At 45.7% G+C, this 5,897-nt stretch overlaps 1 long non-coding RNA gene across 1 annotated transcript; it reads left to right on the top strand.

Annotated features, from left to right (window-relative positions):
* Window positions 1-2,954: 2,954 nt before the first annotated feature.
* LOC112979714 (uncharacterized) lies at window positions 2,955-3,773 on the top strand. Its single transcript, XR_003258259.2, has 2 exons — window positions 2,955-3,007; window positions 3,554-3,773. It is a non-coding gene; the product is annotated as an uncharacterized LOC112979714 (long non-coding RNA).
* Window positions 3,774-5,897: the final 2,124 nt, after the last annotated feature.

Raw genomic sequence — 5,897 nt, 5'->3', positions numbered from 1 at the left:
TTTCACCAAGCTTACCAGACAGCCACAGGCGATCAATAGCTCAGGGCCACTCACTGCAGGTTAAGTGGGATTCACTAACTCAGCTGTGTACGTAATTTCACTCCTGGCTGAGAAGAGGTAGTTGCATGGCACGGTGGCATGAAAGGCACTGGGGAAAGGGGAGAGCGAGGGGAAGACCCACGTTGTGCCCAGGGAAGAAAGGAATCACCTCATCAGCTGCATTTTAGTTTAAGGCACTGCTGCACGCACAGAGATGCAGGCAGTGAACAAGGATCCATGTTGCTTTAGAAGGGCTTTTAACATGGATGAGATCAGTCTAAAACGTGACCAACAAAAAAGCAATGGAAAAAAATGACCCCATCACCTCCCCCCCACCCAAATTTCTATCTAGCTCCAATAATAATTTAGAAACATATAATTTAGAAACACATAATTTAGAGCCACCACAGGGCTGGAGCGGAGTGTAGGAGATAAACTTGTTCTTGTCTCTGTGCAGTGTCGTTAGACTACTTTAACTCTCACATTAAAAAACTCTGGAGGAAGTTTACACAAGGCTTTGTGCTATCCGAAGGCAGGGGAGGGACAAGGCACATCTTCACCCTGTATCTGCTCAGGCCACCTTCTCGGGAGAAGGCGGTAAGTCCTGGCATCATGGATAGATCTGTCTGGTGCCCTCAAGGGTGGTCAGGTCCAGTCTATCACACCATGCAAAACGTAGCTACTGCAGGACCTAGGAGGTGAAGTAACTGGCCGAGCGTCTAGCAGAGGTTTGCGTTAGAGCCTGAATGTACAAGAGCTGGGATAACAGAAATGGGCACCTTTGGATGCTGGCTTGCTAATTATTCAACATTCATCAAAATATCTAGAATGATAATTTTGCAGACTATATCAGAATAGTTTGTGGTTGGCTTGAACCATCGTTTCCTCCTATGAGGACTGAAACACAAAGCATTCTTAAAGGCCTATCTTGCTTCCCATTCACTATAAAAGGAAAAAAGACAAACCCAAACAAACAAACAACTAATTGACGCCTGTTTTCTGCTGTGCTTTTATTTCTTCTTATTGCTTGCTATCTAGTGTTTTCCCTTCCTTTGGAGAGGTTATCAAAGAAGTAAAAGAGGAAATGAAACTCTGGTGATGCAATGTTTTCCAGATGCATCTAAATTCTGCTATGTGGAGAAGAAAAGAGAAACTCATAACCAAATCTGAAATGTTTCAGTTTCAGGGCTCCAAATACTGTTCCGATGTTCTTGAAAGCACTTTAGGACACACTCTTGATATGTGTGTAGATGGTAAAGAATTTGTCCTTTCCTGATCGTACTACTGAAAGCCCTTGTGATAACTGTTCTGCCTGTCGTGCAGCTGTTTTAAAGACCCATGTGATTTTACTACTTAAAAAAAAACTCCAAAATTTCCAGAAACAAAGAGCTTCCTTTTACCTCCTTCAAACGTCTTTCTGGAGAGGGCTGTTTTTAGGTCAAGAAGCCGACTCTGGTTTCGGGTGGCAGCCTGTCAGGCAGGATTTTTTTTTTTTTTTTTTTTTTTTTTTTGGGCCCCACAGATGAATGATTGGCCTAATTCAGGAATTCTCAAATTATGATTATTCTCTTTGGGCAGGAGCAACACACCTGTAATTTCTCACGGAGTATGCTTTGTGGCAGAAAAATCGCATTCCCTCCTGCACTGGTGCGTGAAATCTATCCTTACGTAAGGAGCAGCCTCGCTCGCCTGTTTATCGCTCTAGCAGGATCTGCGAACGTATGCGAACGCTCGGCGTGTTTGTTTGTGCGGTGATGGTTAACGCTCATTAAGCAGAGAGACTAATAGCACTGCCTGGAGCCAAGCAAAGTGAAAGGCGGCTGCTGCACGAATTTCCCAGGCTTGCCTTGCCGAGCGCCGGCAGTCCGTAACCTGCAGCATCCCTGCTGTTCCCGTTGTTTGTGTCGTCTGCGCCAGTGCTTTCTGTTGTGCCAAATCCTAGGATGACTTTACGAGCGACGGAAACGGCATCTGCGTGCACAAGAGGCATTAATAGCAGGGCTGGATGAGCGCTGCTCTGCCGCGGATACGGGGGTTGGTGACGGAGCAGTCCCGGCAGTCTCGCTCAGCCGGGATTTCCTCTGTCTTTCAGGAGATTGGTCCCCTGTGCCTTCTCCCGTTCCTTCTGGGCCTCGTCCACCTCGTTTTCTTTGGGCTCTGCTGGCTAAATTCTCCCCCAGCATCTTCTGTTGCAGTTAAGAGATTATCTATGTGTAATAGCTGAGGGGAAACTGAGGCATCTAGCTGTTGAGCCTATCACACAAAATATATCAGGAGCAGTGCAACTCTAAAATATTTTAAAAAATCACAAGGCTGACAGATTTAGAGGAAGATCAGAGTGCTAATAACTGTACTCTCTCTCCAGACAGGAGAGAAGGAGCAAGGGTAGAAACTGGCAGAGCAGAAGGGCAATGTGGATTTCCCCACCCTGCGTGCTTGCACCTTCCTGTGCATTTAGTGGGAAGAAAAAGTTTAATTAGGGAGAAAGATGAAAGTAGTTTAGTTTCCATTCTGAAGTTAGATTCTCACAGATGAGCAGGGTCCTGAGTACCCAGAACAGTTCGTCCCCCCAAAGCTGTATCCATGAAGTTGGGGTGTCAGCTGAGGTGACCCACATCTGTCAATAAGCGTGCGAATGCCTTGAATTAGAGATGTCTGGGGAAGCAGTGCCCAGGGGATGTGGCTTATCTAAGGCATCAGACCCCAGCTCTGACAGCTATGAAATCACTTTGTCAGCTGCGCTAGGTGAATGAAATGCAGAACAGACCCTGCAACTAAGCTGAAGTGTTAGGTAGTTATCAAGGAGTCTCTCTCCAAATGGAGACAGTTTCTTATGTTAGCAGTTTGTTAGACTAAGCTTGTTTTTACTTCACGAGATTTACAGAAATCTTGTCTTGCGACAGAAGTGATGGCAGGTGTGTGGCAGCTCCAGGGATCCAACTCCAGGCAGGTGCTGAGCATGCTCCAGGTAACGTGCAGCGTGATGCTCCCTCCCATGGCTGAAGGTTTCCGGAGGGAGTCTGTGGCCCGCGAGAGCCTGGGTGTGGGCTGGTAGCGCGGGGCACTGTGTCTGGGGGTAGCTGACAAGCAGGCAGAGCAGAGTGAGGGTTTGAAGCCCCGTGAGTCGCCCTGAACCCGGGGAGGGCTCTCCACCAAGGTCCCGTGGGCACAGAAGAGCGGTGGCTCTTCAGCTAGGTCTCAGCTGTTCAGGAAGGGCTGGGCACAAGCACAGGGATGTGCCAAGGAAGCCTCAAGTGCCTCTTCTCTATGAGCCAGGATTCAGGCAGTGGCAGTCAAGCGCGGGGCAGTTCAGCAACTGGCAGTCAGGGGGTCAAGCACTGGCCCAGGCACGTTCGAAAAATTGCACCTAGGCTAAACATCATGCTGATAAAAGAAACAGCCAATTTAGGAAAAGCAACCAATCTTGGTGGGTTTGTTTGGAGAGTCACCCACAGGCGCAGCATGTGGCTGCAACCCTTTGGGGATAAAATCCCATTGCATTTTTCTCTTGCAGAAAGGGAAGATCTCGCATCCGTCAGGAAGACTCCACTGAGTGGACAAAGAGTGCGTGAGTGAAGTCTGAAGGAGATTCTCCTCAACACTTGCAGTTAAGCAAGTGGTTAAAACAGAAAATGTTAATGCTAGAACAACTAGACAGTACATACGGCCTCTATCAGGTATTTATGTAATAATTTCTGGCTGTGATGTACAAAAATGTCTAAGGGATTTGGGCACCAAGGTCTCACTCATTTTGTCTGGCAGCTTTGAGCCTCGCAATCTTCTGCAAAAGTTGTAATTTTTCTGTATGATGAGCACTTATATTCAATTTATTATCTTCAGATAACTTCAAGCCTCACTGACTAGTGGTGGCTGCATAGTAGAAGTTACCTTTTTACTGGATGAATTACTCTCGAATGATTTCGTTCTCTCAGTGTGCAGGAGAGATGCATCTGATTGTCGTCAGGCAGAGGCTGAAATTAGGTCTCATACATCTTGGGAGAACGCTCTAACCAAAGAGATGTTGAATAAAACCTGGTGGTGCCAGAGCTGCCGCTTCTCCTCCCCACCTTCTTTAAGAGAAAGAGTGAGAGAATTATCCTGCTCAAACTCTTAACCTGAAAGGCTGAAGCACCACACTGAGGAGCGAATCTCAAGCATAAGGAAATCCCAGAAGTGTAGAATTACGTGGAGAGATGAGATGAGAGATGCCTCCATCCTGATTCCTTCCCCCACTGACCACTGAAGGTCTCCCACTCCATTTGTTGAGTCTGGGCTATTGCCCTTTGTTGGGATACTGGAACGTGTCTTGTTCTGAGGCATACAGCTCTTCCCACCCATTCACCATGCAGGAGACGTCTCCATCCACTCCAGGCTCTGGTTTCTGCTATGGGGACCTGCGTCTGGAGAGCTCCGGTAATGCTCAAGGTTGCAGCCCTTCAGTCCCGTTTTCAAGAGTTTGACCCAGTAAAGTCAGTGAAAGTGTAAGCGTTGCCTCTGAGAGCCTTAGGACTCGCCCATATTTAGAAGGAAATCCATAATAATTGATGTCGTGAATGCAAGATACAATAGCTCTCATTCTGGAAAAATAGTTGGTTTATTTTAGATTTACTTAATACATTTTCTTATTCTAGCATAAGAGCATTCAGAAACACTCTTCTAGTCAATTTTCAAGTGTCAACAAGCTGTTTTTCTTGGTCTCACAAGCTCATATTTGAAATGGGAATAACTTAATTTCCCATATGCTGTTGAAAGCTATTTCATAGTGGGAATCTTCTGTATATTCATACAAAAGTTTAGAGGAGCAGGTGGAAAATATTTGGCAAGTAAATTGAGTGCTGTGGAGCTAGAACTTGGAATGATACAGTCGGTCTACTCTTAGTTTGTATGTCCCGTTGTCAGCAGTCGATTACGGGAGCGTTCACAGTGTTGCTCTTCAGTGGGGGAAAAAGCCCTTAAAGAGATGGCAGAAGATTTCAGCTGATTTCTGATAACTACATTTGAAAAGATGGTTGCATTTATCTGAGAGGAAATGGTTAAAAGCAGTTCTCTAGCAGTTCTAGCTTTGAAGTTGTACTGCAAACTTATTGGGGTATTAACAAAGAAAAGTTGCTTTCTGTGAACGCAGGAAGTGGCCTCCAATAAAGTTTACAAAATTTCAGAGAAAAACGGATATAAAAAGGTCAAGACTCTCCTCAGCCATTCATGTCTATTTTATTTCGAAAAGTAGCTCTCTACTGGTTTAAAATACAGAGGTTTGAGCCATAACGTTGAACTGTTGCCATCTTCCTAAAGGAGACGTGTTCATCGTCCTCCTGCAGCAGAAAAGGGTGTATCATTGACCGTTTTTCAAAGCTGCACAGTATTTTCGTGACTATTAGTAGCTGATGTTAGATCACCAATAAAACACTTTTCCTCACTGCAGAAATGGCCAACTTCAGGAATTTTTTTCTTTCTCTGGCTTTTTTTTCCCAAGGAGCGACGTTATGTATGCAGAACTAATTAGTCTCATAACTCAGTAGAAGGGTTTGCTCAGACTTTCCAGACTAACTTGACTGGAAGCACCAGTAAACTATTTGAGCCCCAGAACGCAGGACTTGTAGGAAGTAATAAGCATGGATAAACAGCTGATTTGGCTGGAAATTGTTTTTCAGTGTTGTTTCAAACAGTGCCCACACTGGTTAAATTCACCCCCGAACAGCTGCTGTCCCTGGAACGCAGGACGATATCCAGGCTGGCTACCACCGTCCACACGCACGCTCCGTATTGCGCAGGAAAGGAGGAGCGAGGAAACTAGCACAGACCCTGATGGTTGCGGCAAACGTTCCTCATAATTTTAGGATTATCCAGCTCCTAGAAAA

This window comes from Dromaius novaehollandiae, chromosome 7 (genome assembly GCF_036370855.1).
Source record: "Dromaius novaehollandiae isolate bDroNov1 chromosome 7, bDroNov1.hap1, whole genome shotgun sequence".
Taxonomy (NCBI): Eukaryota; Metazoa; Chordata; class Aves; order Casuariiformes; family Dromaiidae; genus Dromaius; species Dromaius novaehollandiae.
Note: the sequence above shows the minus strand (reverse complement) of the source record. Positions and strands in the feature narration are given on the sequence as shown.